We start from the raw sequence: 17,402 nt of genomic DNA, 5'->3' as shown, positions 1-17,402 counted from the left end.
TCAGGGCCCTTGTTTCTTTATTGACCGTGTGTCTAGATGATCTATCCATTTCTGTAAGTGGAGTGTTAAAGTCCCCTGCAATTACCACCTTCTCATCAATAAGGTTGCTTATGTTTATGAGTAATTGTTTTATATATTTGGGGGCTCCCATACTCGGCACATAGACATTTATAACTGTTAGCTCTTCCTGATGGATAGACCCTGTAATGATTATATATTGCCCTTCTTCATCTCTTGCTACAGCCTTTAATTTAAAGTCTAGTTTGTCTGATATAAGTATGGCTACTCCAGCTTTCTTTTGGCTTCCAGGAGCCTGATAAATAGTTCTCCATCCCTTCACTCTCAATCTAAAGGTGTCCTCAGGTCTAAAATGAGTCTTTTGTAGACAGCAAACAGATGGGTCTTGTTTTTTTATCCATTCTGATACCCTATGTCTTTTGGTTGGCGCATTTAATCCATTTGCATTCAGTGTTATTATAGAAAGATACGGGTTTAGAGTCATTGTGATGTCTGTATGTTTTATGCTTGTAGTGATGTCTCTGGTACTTTGTCTCACAGGATCCCCCTTAGGATCTCTTGTAGGGCTGGTTTAGTGGTGACAAATTCCTTCAGGTTTTTTTGGGAAGACCTTTATCTCTCCTTTTATTCTAAATGACAGACTTGCTGGATAAAGGATTCTCGGCTGCATATTTTTTCTCTCTAGCACCCTGAAGATCTCGTGCCAATTCTTTCTGGCCTGCCAAGTTTCAAAAGAGAGATCAGTCACGAGTCTTATAGGTCTCCCTTTTTATGTGAGGGCACGTTTATCCCTTGCTGCTTTCAGAATTTTCTCTTTATCCTTGTATTTTGCCAGTTTGACTCTGATATGTCATGCAGAAGATCGATTCAAGTTATGTCTGAAGGGAGTTCTCTGTGCCTCTTGGATTTCAATGCCTTTTTCCTTCCCCAGTTCAGGGAAGTTCTCAGCTATGATTTCTTCAAGTACCCCTTCAGCACCTTTCCCTCTCTCTTCCTCCTCTGGGATACCAATTATGCATATATTATTTCTTTTTAGTGTAGCACTTAGTTCTCTAAGTCTCCCCTCATACTCCTGGATTTTTTTATCTCTCTTTTTCTCAGCTTCCTCTTTTTCCATAACTTTATCTTCTAGTTCACCTATTCTCTCCTCTGCCTCTTCAATCTGAGCCGTTGTCGTTTCCATTTTGTTTTGCATTTCGTTTAAAGCGTTTTTCAGCTCCTCCTGACTGTTCCTTAGTCCCTTGATCTGTGTAGCAAGAGATTCTCTGCTGTCCTCTATACTGTTTTCAAGCCCAGGGATTAATTTTATGACTATTATTCTAAATTCACTTTCTGTTACATTATTTAAATCCTTTTTGATCAGTTCGTTAGCTGTTGTTATTTCCTGGAGATTCTTTTGAGGGGAATTCTTCCGTTTGGTCATCAAAATGATAGTCCCTGGCATGGTGAGGACCTGCAGGGCACTTCCCCTGTGCTGTGGTGTATAATTGGAGTTGATGGGCGGAGTCGTAGTCAGACCTGAACTCTGCCCCCAGCCCACCGCTGGGGCCAGAGTCAGACTGGTGTGTGCCTTCTCTTCCCCTCTCCTAGGGTGGGATTCACTGTGGGGTGGCATTGCCCGTCTGGGTTACTTGCACACTGCCAGGCTTGTGGTGTGGGGATCTGGCATATTAGCTTGGGTGGGTAGGCAAGGTGCAAGGGGGCAGGAGGGGCAGGCTTAGCTTGCTTCTCCTTAGGTGATCCACTTCAGGAGGGTCGTGTGTCAGCGGGAGGGAGTCAGACCCGCTGCTGGAGGTTTGGCTCCGCAGAAGCACAGTGTTGGGTGTTTGCTCGGAGCAAGCAAGTTCCCTGGCAGGAACTGGTTCCCTTTGGGATTTTGGCTGGGGGATGGGCGAGGGAGAAGGCGCTGGTGAGCGCCTTTGTTTCCCAACAAACTGAGCTCTGTTGTCTGGGGGCTCAGCAACTCTCCCTCCATTTGTCCTCCAGCCTTCCCGCTTTCTGAGCAGAGATATTAACTTATGACCTGCCGGATGCTAAGTCGCGCTTGCTGTCGGAACACACTCCGTCCGGCCCCTCTGCTTTTGCAAGCCAGACTCAGGGGCTCTGCTTGGCCGGCAGGCTGCCCCTCCGCCCTGGCTCCCTCCCACCAGTCCGTGCAGCGCACACCACCTCTCCCCCCTTCCTACCCTCTTCCGTGGGCCTCTCGTCTGCGCTTGGCTCCAGAGACTCCGTTCTGCTAGTCTTCTGGTGGTTTTCTGGGTTAGTTAGGCAGGTGTAGGTGGAATCTAAGTGATCAGCAGGACGCGCGGTGAGCCCAGCGTCCTCCTAATCAGCCGTCTTCCCTCCCTCCCGCATGACTATTATTTTAAATTCATTTTCTGCTATATTGCTTAAATTGGTTTTGATCAGTTCTTTAGCTGTCGCTACTTCCTGGAGTTTGACGAGAATTCTTCTGTTTCATCATTTTGGATAGTCCCTGGAGTGGCGGGGAACTGCAGGGCACTTCCCCTGTGCTGTGGTGTATAATGGAGTTGGTGGGTGGAGCCGAAGTCAGACCTGATGTCTGCTCCCAGCCCACCGCTGGGGCCACAGTCAGACTGGTGTGTACCTTCTCTTCCCCTCTCCCAGGGGCAGGACTCACTGTGGAGTTGTGTGGCCTCTGTCTGGGCTACTTGCACACTGCTAGCCTTGTGGTGCTGCTTCGATGGGAACTGGCCTATTAGCCGGGGTGGATCCACAAGGTGCACAGGGGCGGGAGGGACAGGCTCAGCTCACTTTGCCTTTGGTGGTCTGCTTTGGGAGGGGCCCTGTGGCACCAGGAGGGAGGTAGACCCGTCTGGGGGATGGATCCACAGAAGCACAGCGTTGGGTGTTTGTGCCGTGCAAGCAAGTTCGTGGCAGGAACTGGTTCCCTTTGGGATGTAGGCTGGGGGATGGGCGAGGGAGATGGCGCTTCCCAGCGCCTTTGTTCCCAGCCAAGCTGAGCTCTGCCCTCCAGGGCTCAACTCTCCCTCCTGTTGTCCTTTAGCCCTCCTGCTCTCCGAGCAGAGCTGTTGACTTATAACATTTCAGATGTTAAGTCCTGCTGGCTGTCAGAACACACTCTGTCTGGCCCCTCCACTTTTGCAAGCCCGTCTCAGGGGCTCTGCCTTGCCAGGTGGGCTGGCTGCCCCTCCACCGCCCTGGCTCCCTCCTCCCAGCCCGTGTAGTGCGCACTGCCTCTACGCCCTTCCTACCCTCCTCCGTGGGCCTCTCGTCTATGCTTGGCTCCGGAGAGTCTGTTCTGCTAGTCTTCTGGCGGTTTTCTGGGTAAATTAGGCAGGTGTGGGTGGAATCTAAGCGATCAGCAGGACACGGTGAGCCCAGCGTCCTCTTACACCGGCATCTTCCCAATAAATATCTGTATTATGTTGTTTTTGAATGGAATATTCTGAATATATCCGTTAAGTTCATCTGTTCCAGGGTGTCATTCAAAGTTATCATTTGCTTGATTTTGTGTTTAGGTGATCTATCCATTCATGTAACTGGGGTGTTAATATCCTCTACTGTTATTGTATTATTAACAATTACTTTATGTTTAATATTCATTGTTTTATATATTTATATGCCCCATGCTGGGTTCATAAATATTTACAATTGTTATATGTTCCTGTTGGGTGTCCCCTTCATGGTTAATAATTATTGCCTTCTTTGTCTCTCGTTACAGTCTTCATTTTAAGTCTATTTTGTCTGATATAAGTATTGCTAATCCAGCTTTCCTTTTATGTATATTTGCATGATAAATGGTTTTTCATCCCCTCACTTTCAAACTGCAGGTGTCTTGAGATCTACAATGAGTCTATTGTGGGCAGTGTATAGATGGGTCTTGTTTTTTAATCCATTCTGACAATGCTATGTCTATTAATTTAAGCATTTAATTCATTTACATTTAGAATAATTATTGATAGATATGCATTTAGTGTCATTTTATTACTTGTTTTGCCATTGCTGGAGATTTTCTCTGTTTCTTTCTTGTCTGTGTCCTTTTTGGTCCCTCCATCCAACTCAAAGAGTCCTCTTTAATATTTTGCACAGGACTGGTTTAATGGTCACCAACTCCTTCAGTTTTTTGTTTGAGAAACTCCTTATGCCTTCTTCTTTTCTGAATGATAGCCTTGCTGGATAGATATTCTTGGATGCATAATTTTCCCCTTCAGTATGTTGAATATATCATGCTATAGCCTTCTTGCCCTGTAGCTAGCTTATGGGTCTTACCATGTATGCTAAGTATGTCTTTTTTCTTGCTGCTTTTAAGGGTTTTTCTTTATCACAATATTTTGTAAATCTAATTACAATGTATCCTGTTGTTGGCTTCCTTTTGTTGATTTAATGGGATTTTCCTGTGCCTCCTGGATCTAGATGTCTGGATCATTTCTTCAAATAAACTGTCTGTCCCTTTTTCTCTTTCCTTCTTCTGGGACTCCTAAAATATGAATATTATGTTTGATGTAGTCACTAAATTCTCTACATCTATTCTTGTTTTCCATTATTCTTCATTCTCTCTTTTGTTAAGCTTTATCATTTTCCATTATTTTGTGTTCTAGGTCACTAATCCATTCCTCTGCTTGCTGCCTGCTTTTCATTGCATCAAACGTATTTCCAATCTTGTTTATTTTGTTCTTCATCTCTGATTTTTTTTTTATTATTTTATCTCTGTGGTAAGAGTATCTCTGATGTCTCCTATTCTTTTTTCAAGCCCAGTGAGAATCCTTATCATTGTTGCTTTAAGTTCTCCATCAGCCAAGTTTCTTTTATCTGTTTTGCTTACATCTCTGGCAATGGCCTTATTTTGCTCTTTCATTTGGGATGAACTCCTCTGTCTTCACCTTTTGTCTAAGTATCTGCCTTATTCTCTGTGTTGGAAATGCCAGTTACATCTCCTACTCCTGAAAATAATGTCCTTAAGAAGATGAGGTCATGTAGTTCCCAGGGTTTGGTGCTTCAGGGAGTTTCCCCAGTGTATGCTGTGTGCACTCTGGTGTTGTGTTTTGGTTGCTCTATCCTTCAGGCCAGTCATCTGAAGACATTCTCCTTGCCATGTGTGGGCAGTATTTGGTCCCTGGCCTGAATGTGGTAAATTTAAACTAGGTGTTTTCTGATCTGCCTCTGAAATGAGCTGATACCACCTCCACCAGAATCGGGGCTCTGCAGAGCTCTCTGGTTGGGAGATATGGTGTGGGCAATGTTTTGTTCTGGTCTTCTAGGGGAGGGGCCTGCTATGCTGCAACTGAGGCAAGAGTGACTGAGAAGGTCAGACCTGCTAGAAGGCAGGGCCTTGGGGCTTGGTATAAACAAGTTAGGCAGCCAGTGTCTGGGCTGGGCTGCTTCCAACAGGTACCTCTATGTTTATGCTGAGGGGTGGGTGTAGGAAATGGTGCCAGCAGCTCCTTCGTTCCTGGAGTGGAGTCTCAGTGAATGCTACTTCTTGGTGAAGTCACAGAAGAGCCAATAATATCCAGCTTGTGTGCCCCAGGCTCTCTTCAGGTGGCTGTTTCCATGCTGTCTGCCCCCAGGTTATTTGCCTACCTTCTCTTCAGCAGTAACACAGTGCCTCCTAGTCTCTATTCCAGCCAATCCCACTGACCTTTGATCCTGAGAAACTTAACAGAAGACCATGGGGGAGGGGGAGGGGGAAAAAAGTTACATAGAGGAAAGGAGGCAAACCAGAAGAGACTTTTAAAAACTGAGAATAAACTGAGGGTTGATGGGGGTGGGAGGGAGGGGAAAGTGGGTGATGGGCATTGAGGAGGGCACCTGTTGGGATAAGCACTGGGTGTTGTATGGAAACCAATTTGACAATAAATTTCATATTAAAAAATAAAATAAAATTCCAGTGTTTAAGTCCCCCTCGTTTCAAGAACTCTTGAAATTCAGCCCCTGTTGTTTTCCATGGTAATACCTTTGGGTAAATGTTCTCCTTGTGCATTCCCTATGTGCTCCTCTCTTTCTCACTTTTCTTGTCCATTGCACCCTCCCCTCCGTAGCACCCATGATCTGATTCTCCCCTAAACTGTGTCTCCTCACTTCCTAACTTTTTTGTTGTCGCCTCCTTTCTCCTTTTAGTTGTGGAGATTGTTCTGTCAGTTTTCATGCCAATTTCTGGAGTAGTTAGGATGATTTAATAGTTATCTAGTTGTGTTCATGGGATGGAACAGGCCTATGGTCCTCCTACTCTGTCACCATCTTCCCTCTCCCTAGTCCTGGACTTTTATTTTTTGGTTGGTTTTTGATTCCTTATTCAATTTCTTTACTTGTAATTTGTGTGTTCAAATTTAATAGTTCTTTTTGAATCAGTTTTGGAAGATTATAGTTGTTTAGAAATTTATCTACTTTTTTTAGGTTGTCCAACTTGGTGACATATAATTTTTCAGAGTAGTCTCATAATCCTTTGTATTTCTGTGGTGTCAGTTGTTACTTCTGTCTCATATCTGATTTAATTTATTAATTTTTTTGGTCTTTTTTTTTCTTGATGAGTCTGGCTAACGGTTTGCCAATTTTGTTTATCTTTTCAAAGAGCAAGCCCTTGTTTCATTGCATTTTTCCATTTTTGAAAAAGCTTCTATGTCATTTACTTTTGCCCTGTATTATTTCCTTCCTTCTACTTATGTTGAACTTTGTTCCTTTTTTCCTTTTCTTTTAGTTCCTTTAGGTGTAAAGTCAGGTTGTTTATTTCAGCTTTTCCTTGTTTCTTGAGGTAGGCCTATCACTATGTTTCCCTCTTAGAACTATTCTGTCACAAAGATTTTGAACTGCTGTGTTTTAATTTTTATTTGTCTCCATGCATTTTTTGATTTCTTCTTTCATTGCTTCATTGACTCATTGGTCGTTTAGTACCATGTTGTTTAGCCTCCATGTGTTTGTGACTTTTTCAATTATTTTGTGATTGATTACTAATTTCATATTGCTGTGATTGGATAACATGCATGGTATGATTTTAATATTTGTAAATTTATTGAGACTTGTATTGTGGCCTAACGTTATCTATTCTGGAGTATATTACATGCAGACATGAAAAGAATGTATATTCTGTTGGTTTTAGAGATAATTATTTTTATATATCTATTATGTCCATTTGTTCTAATGTGTCATTCAAAGACATTATCCATTAATGTTTGCTTTATACATTTAGGTGCTCCAATATTGGGTGTACAGATATTTATAATTGTAATATCCTCTTGTTGGAATTGATCCCTTTATCATTATGCAATATTCTTCTGTGTTTGTTACAGTCTTTGTTTTAAAGCCTATTTTGGGGGCACCTGGGTGGCTCAGTCGGTTGAGCGTCCAGCTTCGGCTCAGGTCATGATCTCGCGGTCTGTGAGTTCGAGCCTAGCGTCGGGGTCTGTGCTGACAGCTCAGAGCCTGGAGCCTGCTTTGGATTCTGTGTCTCCCTCTCTCTCTGCCCCTCCCCCTCTCATGCTCTCTCTCTCTCTGTCAAAAATAAATAAACATTAAAAATTTTTTTAAAAAATGTATTTTGTCTTGGGGTGCCTGGCTGACTCAGTCAGTAGAGCATGTGACTCTTGCTCTCAGGGTTGTGAATTCAAGTCCCATGTTGAGTATAGTGATTACTTAAAAATAAATTCCTAAAAAAAAAAAATCTATTTTGTCTAAGTACTTACACTCTAGCCTTTTTTTTTTCACTTCCACTTGCATGGTAAATATTTTCTCCCCTCTTTGCTGTTAGTGTATATCTTTCTTTGGATCTGAGGTGAGTCTCTTGTAGGCAGCAAATAGATGGGTCTTGTTTTTTCATGCATTCTGCCAACCTATGGCTTTTGCTTAAAGTATTTAGGCCATTTACATTTAAATTCAAATTAGTTAACATACTGTGTAGTCTTGGCTTCAGTAGAACCCAGTAATTCATCTCTTACATATGATACCCAGTGCTCTTCCCAAAAAGTGCCCTCCTCAATACCCATTACCCATTTAACCCATCCTCCCACCCACCTCCCCTCCAGCATTCCTTAGGTTGTTCTCTGTATTTAAGTCTCTTATGGCTTGCCTCCCTCTCTGTTTTTACCTTATTTTTCCTTCCCTTCCCCTATGTTCATCTGTTGAGTTTCTCAAATTCCACATATGAGTGAAATCATGTCTTTCTCTGACTGACTTATTTAATTTAGCATAATACCCTCTAGCTCCATCCACGTTGTTGCAAATAGCAAGATTTTTTTCATCATTGAGGAGTATTCCATTGTATATATATATATATATATATATATATATATATATATATACCACTTCCTCTTTATCCACTCATCAGTAATTATTGATATGCTCGTATTTATTGCCATTTTGTTCACTATTTTCTGGTTAGTTTTTTAGTTCTTCTCTGTTCCTTTCTTCCTCTTTTGTTCTCCTTTATGTTTAATAAATTTCTGTAGTTTTATGTTTAGTTTATTTCTGTTTACCTTTTGTGTATCTACTATAGTTTTAGGGTTTGTGGTTACCAGGAGGTTTATATATAGCATCCCAAGTATACAGCAGTCTATGTTAAGTTGATGGATTTAATTTCAAACATTCTAAAACAAACGAACAAACAAAAAACAAAAGAAAATTCTTTATTTACTCTCTACTTCACATTTTATGTATGTGCTGTCATTTTTCTACTTCTTATTCACAATTTTCATACATGTAATTATGGTCATTTATTTTCTGTTTAAAGAAATTTAATATTTGTTATAAGACTGGTTTAGTGGTGATAAACTCCTTTAAAGTTTCTTTGTCTGGGAAACTCCATGTCTTTTTCAATTCTGAATAATAATCTTGCCTGGTAGAATATTTTTGGTTGTAGGTTTGTTTTTTTTTGTTTGTTTGTTTGTTTTTTGTTTTTTGTTTTTTTCATTTTCTTTTAGCACTTTGGATATATCCTGCTACTCTCTTCTGGCTGCAAAGTTTCTGCTGATAAATCAGTTGATAGTCTCATAGGCTTTCCCTTTTGGGTAAATTTTTGTTTCTCTCTCAATGCTTTTAAGATATTTTTATCATTAATCGTTGACATTTTAGTTACTATATGTCATGGTCTGTTCCTCCTTGGGTTTATGTTGCTTGGAGCTCTTTGTGATTCTTGAACCTGGATGTCTATTTTCTTTCTCAGGTTAGGGAACTTTTCAGCTATTTCTTCAAATTAGTTTTCTGCCTCATTCTTTCTCTTCTGAGACCCTTATAATGATTTTTTTTTAGCTTTAGATCCCTTAAGCTATTTTCATTTTTAAAATTATTTTCTCTTTGTTGTTCAGCTTGGGTGCTTTCTATTATACTGTCCTCCAGATCACTGATACATTCTCCTGCATCTGCTACTCTGTTGATTTCCTCTAGTGTATTTTTTTTTTATTTCAGTTACCTTATTCTTCAACTCTAACTGGCTCTTTTTCATATTTTGTATCTCTTTATTGAAGGTCTCACTGAGGTCTTTAACTCCTCTCCTGCCCAGGGCAGCTCTCTAGTATGACTACTTTAAATTACTTTAAATTCTCATCAGGCATTTTGCTTACCCTTGTTTCATTAGTTCTTTTCAGAGATTTTGTGTTGTTCTTTCTTTTGCAGCATATTTCTCTGTTTCCTCATTTTTCCTGACTTTCTGTGTTTGTTTCTATGGACTAGGTGGAACAGCTACTTCTAAAAATTTGAAGGCATCATTTTATGTATGGTTCCCTATGTAGACTGTGTGCTTGGAGAATTTAGCTGACTAGCTGGAGCTGTGGATGTCATGGGCTGAGGGCTCCAATGCTCTCCAAAGTTTAAGAAGTGACTCCCCTGCCAGGACAGCTAAAGCCGACATGGTCACAGATGGGTGTGGCCCATGGGCTCTCCATGCAGCAGGTGCTTTGGCAAAACAGTTAAAAGGAAATTGTGGTTTATATACACAATGGAATACTACATGGCAATGAGAAAGAATGAAATATGGCCCTTTGTGGCAATGTTGATGGAACTGGAGAGTGTTATGTTAAGTGAAATAAATCATACAGAGAAAGACAGATACCATATGTTTTCACTCTTATGTGGATCCTGAGAAACTTAACAGCAGTCTATGGGGGAGGGGAAGAAAAAAAAAGAGGTTAGAGAGGGAGAGAGGCAAACAATAAGAGACTCTTAAAAACTGAGAACAAACTGAGGGTTGATGGGGGTGGGAGGGGAAAGTGGGTGATGGGTATTGAGGAGGGCACCTTTTGGGATGAGCACTGAGTGTTGTATGGAAACCAATTTGACAATAAATTTCATATTAAAAAAACAAAAAACAAACAACAAAAACTAAATTTCATGCAAGCTGTGTTGTTCTGAGATCTATGCACAGAAGCTGAAATAGGTATTAGCTGGGGTATCCCAGAGCTCTCCATAGATGGTGCTCTGGCTGTGCAGCTGGAGCTCAGGGACAGAGTGTAGGCTGGAAGGTCTTGTGGTTTTCTGTACATGGGCACCCTGGCAGCTAAAGCAGATGCACACTGGGGTGTCACATGGTTCTATTCACTGATGGCACGCTGGCAGGACAGCTAAAGCTGATGTGGATATGAGCAAGGGGGTCCCAGGGTGCTTCACATCGGGTACACTCTGGCAGGGCAGCTGGAGCTAAAATGGGCTTAATCTGGAGGATTCTGTGGTTCTCTGCGCAGCATGTATCCTGTCAGGACACCTTAAGCTTCAGTGGATGCAAGCCAGGGATCCTAGAGCTCTACATGCTGAATGCACCCTGGCAGGATAGCTGAAGCTGAAATGGATGCAACCCAGGTTGTTCAGGTGCTATCCATGCAAGGAGTCTCTACTGGGGTGGCTGGAGTTGAGGTGGTATGTGGGCTGTGAGGTTCCTGGGCTCTCTGAGCACAGGGTTCTCTGATAGAAGTGGGTGTAAGCCAGGGAACCCAGTGCACTTTGCACAGAGGGAAACTTGGCGAGATAGCTGAAGTGGATACAAAGCAAGGTGTTCTGGGGCTCTCCACACTGTGGGTGACCTGGTGTGACAACTGAAGCTGAACTGGTTGCATGCTGGGATGTCCCTGGGTGCTCAATGCAGAGGATGTCTTGGTCAGACAACTGGAACTGAGACCAGTGCAGGCAGGGATATTCTGGGGCACTCTGCAGAGAGTGCCTTGCCAGGATGGCTAGAACTGATGCAGGCACAGGGCAGGGGGGGGGTTCCTGGGGTGCTCTGCACAGGGGTCACCCTCGTAGGGTAGCTGGATCCAAAGTAGTCATTTGGGAGGTTCTGGAGCACTCTGCAATAGCGGTGACCTAGGAAGCCATCTGAAGTTGAACTAGTATGGGCCTGGCTGTTCTAGGGTGATCTGTACCTGTGTCATCTGGGAGGAAAGGATGGAGCTATAGTGGGCACTGAACAGGATTGTTTTGGTGTGCACCACCCTGTGGCCACCTTGATGGGATGGCTAGGGCTGGTGTAGACTAGGGGCCCAGGATTCACTAAGGTGGTAGGATGATTAGGGCACACAAACTGCACACTGATCTCTGCTTTCAAGGTGAAGGGTGAGCATAGACCATGTCAGGCCATCTCACCTGGAGAAAGTTCCAGCAGCTCCAGGTGGCAAGAGTTCTGGGGCTGACTCTTTTATAAACTGGTTGCTCCTTTAAACCACAGCCTTGTGCCCAAGGACAGATGAATCTTTTCCTAGTCGCTCAATACTATTCCTCCTCTCTGCAGTTGCAGCACCAGAGGTGGGGTTTCTCTCTCTCTCTTTTTTTTTTTTTTTTTTACTATGGATCTGTCTTGCTGTTCTCTTTTACTGTTCTTTCATTGTGCAGAAGCTGCTTAATGGATTGTCAGTTCTTTTTCAGAAAGAATTGCTCTATAAATAGGTATAACTGGGTGTGTTCCATGGAGGATGTCCTCCTAAGTCACCATCTTGGACTGGAAACCCTGCATCCCACAAGTTTTAGTATGATGTTTCCATTTGTTTTTGAAGGTTTTTTTCACCTCAAGATATTTTCTGATTTCCTTTTTGATTTCTTCTTTCACTTATTGCCTTTGGTTTTACAGGAGTGTGTTATTTTTCACATATTGGTGAAATTTCCTGTTTTCCTCTTGCTATTGTTTTCTAAGTTCATACTATTATGTTTGGAAAAGATATCTGATATGATTTCAATATTTTGAAATGTTAAAAGTTACTTTGTGACAACTATATGATCTATCCCGGAAAATGTTTCTGTGTGCTTAAGAAAAATATGCATTGTGCTGCTGTTGGGTGGAATGTTTTCTATGTGTTTGTTAGGTCAATTTAATCTAAAGTATCCTTCAAGTCCACTATTTTAATATTCATTTTCTGCCTGTGTGATCTATCCATTGTTGACAATAGGGTATTGATGTACCTATTATTGCATTGATTTTTTTTCCTTCGGATCTGTTAATAACTGTTTAATATATTTAGATGCTCCAATATTCGGTGAATATATGTTTACAGTTCTTATATCTTCTTAAAATTCTCCTATTATTATATAATAACATTTGGCTCTATTCACAGCTTTTGACTTATTAAACTGTTTTATCTAAGTATAGTTACCCCTGTTTTCTGTTGGTGTCTATTTTTCATGGAATATCCTTCCCATACTTTCACTTTCAGAAACAAAGAAACAAATAACAACATCAAGAAGACTCTTAAATGCATTTCCTTAAATTTCAAGTGAGTTTGTTTTAAGCAGAATATAGTTATGTGTCACATTTCTACCCATTCAGCCACTCTATGCACTTTGATAGAGGAATTTAAACTATTTTCATTCAGACTAATTATATATTAAGAACTTCTATTGTGATTTTAAGTTATTTTCTGATTCTGTTAAAGATCCTTTGTTCCTTTCTACCTCTTTACTGTTTCATTTGTGTATTGATTACTTTTGTAAGATTATGGATTGATTCATTTCTCTTTGTCTTTGTGTATGTACTATAGGTTTTAGCTATCTAGTTACAATAAGGCTTTCTTAATATATCTTCTAAGTCTATTTTAGACCAATAATAATGTCAATTATACATACAAATTCCCAATATTTTCTTGCCTCTACCCCACATTTTATGTCACATTTTTTTCTCATTTTTCTTTTTTTTTCTTCATCTTAATTGAGATACAATTCAACTATATTAGTTTTAGTTGTAAAATATGATTCAATATTTGTATGTATTGTGAAAGAACCACCACAATAGATCAAGTTAACATTTACTACCATACATAATCACAACTTTCTGTTTTCATGAGGACTTCTTAGCAACTTTCAAATATGCAGTAAAGTATTACTAACCATCATTGCCATGCTGTACATTATATCTCCATGACTTATTTCAAATTTGGAAGTTTGTACCTTTAGAGTCCCTTCACCCATCTTGCCCACTGATGGCCACACCTCTAGTAAAACACCAATCTGTTCTCTTTATCTACAAGCTTTTTTTGGGGGGGGGGGGTGATTAGATTCCACATATAAGTGAAATCATATGGTATTTGACTTTCTCTGTCTGACCTATTTCACTTAGCATAATGCCTACAATGACCATCCCCAATGTTACAACTGGCAAATTTTCATTTTTTTTATTACTGAATATTATTTGTGTGTGTGTGTGTGTGTGCACACATACACATATGTGCATGTGTATGTGTGGTATCTTCTTTATCCATTTATCTATCAATAGACACTTAGGTTGTTTCCATATCTGAGCGATTGTAAATAATGCTGTAATGAACACAGTGGTGCAGATACCATTTTGAATCAGTGTTTTTGTTTTCTTCAGATAAAACCCAGAAATGAAGTACTGAATCATATGGTAGTTCTTTCTTTAATTAAAAAAAATGCTTTTAATGTTTATTTATTTATTTTTTGAGAGAGATAGATGGAGGTGGGGGGAGAAGGAGGGGCAGAGAGGGAGACACAGAATCCGAAGCAGGCTCCAGGCTCCGAGCTGTCAGTACAGAGCCTGACATGAGGCTTCAGCTCACAAACCATGAGATCATGACCTGAGCTGAAGTCGGACGCTTAACTGACTGAGCCGCCCAGGTGCCCCATATTTTAAACTTTTTTTTAAGTAAGCTTTATGCTCAATGTGAAGTTTCATTCATGACTCAGATCAAGAGTCACATGCTCTACCAACTGAGCCAGTCAGGTGCACCTCTATTTTGAATTTTTTTAAGAAACCTCCATACTGTTTTCTATGGTGGCAGCACTAATTTACATTCCCACCAATAGTGTATAATTGCCTTGACATCCTTGCAAACATTTATTTCTTGTCTTTTTGACAAAACACACTCTAACAGGTGTAAGATTATTCTCACTGTGATTCTGATTTGCATTTCCCTGGTGATTAGTGATGTTGAACATCTTTTCATGTACCTGATAGCCATCTGTATGTCTTCTTTGGGAAATATCTATTCATTTCCTAGGACTGTTTTTTTCATCAGATTTTTTTTTTTAGCTAATGAGTTGTTTGTGGTTTTTAATATATGTTTTGAATACTAACCCCTTATCAAATATATGACATACAAATATTTTCTCCCATTCACTAGGTTGCCTTTTCATTTGTTGATGGTTTCCTGTAAGGTACAGAAGCTTTTTGGTTTGATATAGTCCCAACTGTTTATTTTCTTTTGTTGCTTTTGCTACTGGAGTCAGTTTCAAAAATTCATCAACAAGACCTATGTCAAAGAGCTTACCTGCTAAGTTTTCTTCTAGGGAGTTGTATGGGTTTAGGTCTTATATTCAAGTCTTTAATCTATTTTGAGATAATTTTTTGGAAGGTATAAGATAGTGGTCCAGTTACATTCCTTTGCATATGGCTGTCCTGTTTGTCTGGTACCAGTTTCTGGCTTCTTTGTAGCAAATTAATTGACCATACATACATGGGTTTATTTCTGGGGTCTCTATTAGGTTCCATTGATCTATGTGTCTATTTTTATACCAACATCATACTGTTTTGATAATTATACCTTTGTATATAGTTTGAAATCAGGAAGTCTGTTGCATCCAGTTTTGTTCTTCTTTCTTAAGATTGCTTTCACAATTTAGGATTTTTTTTTTTTACAATTCCATACAGATTTTAGAATTCTTTCTACTATTTCTGTAAGAAATGTCATTGGAATTTTGAAAGTGATTGGATACAATGTGTAGATAAACTTTGCTTAATATTTACATTTTAACAATATTAATTCCTCCAATTCATGATCACGGAATACATTTCCATTTATTTTTTTTTTTCAATTTCTTGCAAGAGTCTCTTAAAGCTTTCAGGGTACAAGTCTTTCAAATCCTTGGTTAAACTTATTTCTAGGTGTTTTATTAGATTTGATGCAATTATAAAATGGATTGCTTCCTTAATTTATTTTTCTTATTGTTCAGTATTAGCATGTAAAAATGCAACAGATTTTTTGCATATTAATTATGTATCCTGCAAATTTACTGAATTTGTAAAGTTGTAACAGTTATTTTGGTGGAATATTTAGGATTTTCTGTATAAAATATCATGTGATCTGAAGATAGTGACAGTTTTACTTCTTACTTTCCAGTTGACATGATTTTTTGCTTGTTTGTTTTTGTTTGCCTAACTGCTGTAGCTAGTCCTCGCACTTTTATGTTGAATTAAAGTGGAGAAAGTGTGTATCCTTATTTTGCTCCTGACCTTAGAGAAAAAGCTATTAATGTTTCACCACTGAGGGTTTGTCATAAATGGCCTCATTATGTTGAGGTACATTTCCTTTACACCCACTTTGTTGAGAGGTTTTATCATAAAAGGATGATAAATTTTGTCAAATAATTTTTCTGCATATATTGAGATAATCATATGATTTATATCATTCATTTTGTTTATATGGTGCAACATAGGATTTAGTTGTGGATGTTGAAATATCCCTGCATCCCAAGAATAAATCGTACTTGATCATGGTATATGATCCTTCTAATGTATTTTTTAATTTGGTTTGCTAATATTTTGTTAAAGATAAAGGGTACAAGTTGAGTAGGATGCAGCATCTCTGATTCTGAGGAGGGTGCAGGAGTGTATTCTCCAAGCAGTTCTGTCAGCTAAGGTCAATAAAGAAAATACTATATGTATCACAGTGGCCAAGTTTGCAGGTCCCCTGCACATGTTTGTGGTGGAAGTGGTGGCTAGAGCTGTTGGATTCCTTGGAGGCAAAGGCCATTGGGCTTCTTTGGTTCTCCTTTTGCACCCATGGAGGGAAGTTGTATACAAGGTGTCCTACTTGGAGCCAAGTCTTGCATGCTGGCACTCAGTGACAACAGAGCTAGGGGTTTTGGGCTCAGAGGCATGTGGAATTACTACAGCATCTGAAGTCTAGGGCACAGGAGTATTTGCATTTACCATAATGCTGGTTTCAGATTTCAGGGCATGTGCACAACACTTACTGAACTTGGACTGAATCACTGGGACTCAGCATGTGACTAAGGTCCTGGCAGAAAAAAAAGCAGGATGCAGCTGAATCAGGAGCTTAAGGCTGACAAATTATAGCAGTGGCCCGGGCCCAGGGAAAGGAGTGCAGTAACAGCATGCCCTGGAGGTCAAAGTGTGTTCTCAGAAAGCAGAGGGAAGTGTGCAGAAAACAAGATACAGGTCTTAGTGATGGAAGTCAAAGTCTTAACTTATGAACCAGGGATGAGGGGTGTAACAGCAGCAGAATGGTCCTAGTGTTAGTGATCATATATGCTACTTGGCATATAAGAAACTAGACACAGCAGAGCGGCAGCTTCTGATGACAAATCAAAGCAGCAACTCAGGATCTAGGGGGAAGGGCAAAAACCAGCAGTAGTATGTATGGCCACAGAAGTTTAAAACCACAAATCAGGAATTCTGGGAAGGGTTCAAGGTAACAGCAGATCAGCCCCAGTGAAACAACAACTTAGGACACAAGGGGTGAGACACAATGCATCCCCAGATGACAAGTCAAAGGCAAGACTTAAAACACAGGAAATAAAGGACATCACAGCAATAACACAACTTATAGACAGTGTGATCCTGAAGAGCAGGAAGCAGCAGTGCATCAGGATCCTGGGTAACAGACAGAACATACTGAAAACTCCAGAACCAGGGAGGAGAAGAAGTGACCAGGACACAAGGGAACCAACTCAATTATAGTCAGCATCATGGAATTATGTAGGGGCTAAGGCAGCAAATATTACGCGATCAAAGAGTGGTGACTAGCATGCAAAGGTAATACTATTTTCAATTTCCCTAAGAAGTGAAATCTTTCCAAAGGAAGGACTCTGGGTGCTAAGTAGATATGACTGAAGGAAAAAGTGACATAGGTAAAATTATTTTCATATTTTTCTACATGGATATTAGAGTTCTAAGATCTGTGGAAAATCTAGAACATCGCTTTGAAGCTGGGAAATAATTTGACTATCCTGTATTT

The 17,402-nt window shown here is 40.3% G+C and overlaps 1 protein-coding gene across 2 annotated transcripts in view; it reads right to left on the bottom strand.

The window, feature by feature from the left end:
• Nucleotides 1-17,402, bottom strand: part of NBDY (negative regulator of P-body association) — a 281,469-nt gene that overhangs the window by 210,386 nt on the left and 53,681 nt on the right. The gene's annotated exons all lie outside the window — the stretch shown is intronic.

The sequence above is a fragment of the Prionailurus bengalensis genome, chromosome X, assembly GCF_016509475.1.
Source record: "Prionailurus bengalensis isolate Pbe53 chromosome X, Fcat_Pben_1.1_paternal_pri, whole genome shotgun sequence".
NCBI classification, from domain to species: domain Eukaryota; kingdom Metazoa; phylum Chordata; class Mammalia; order Carnivora; family Felidae; genus Prionailurus; species Prionailurus bengalensis.
Note: the sequence above shows the minus strand (reverse complement) of the source record. Positions and strands in the feature narration are given on the sequence as shown.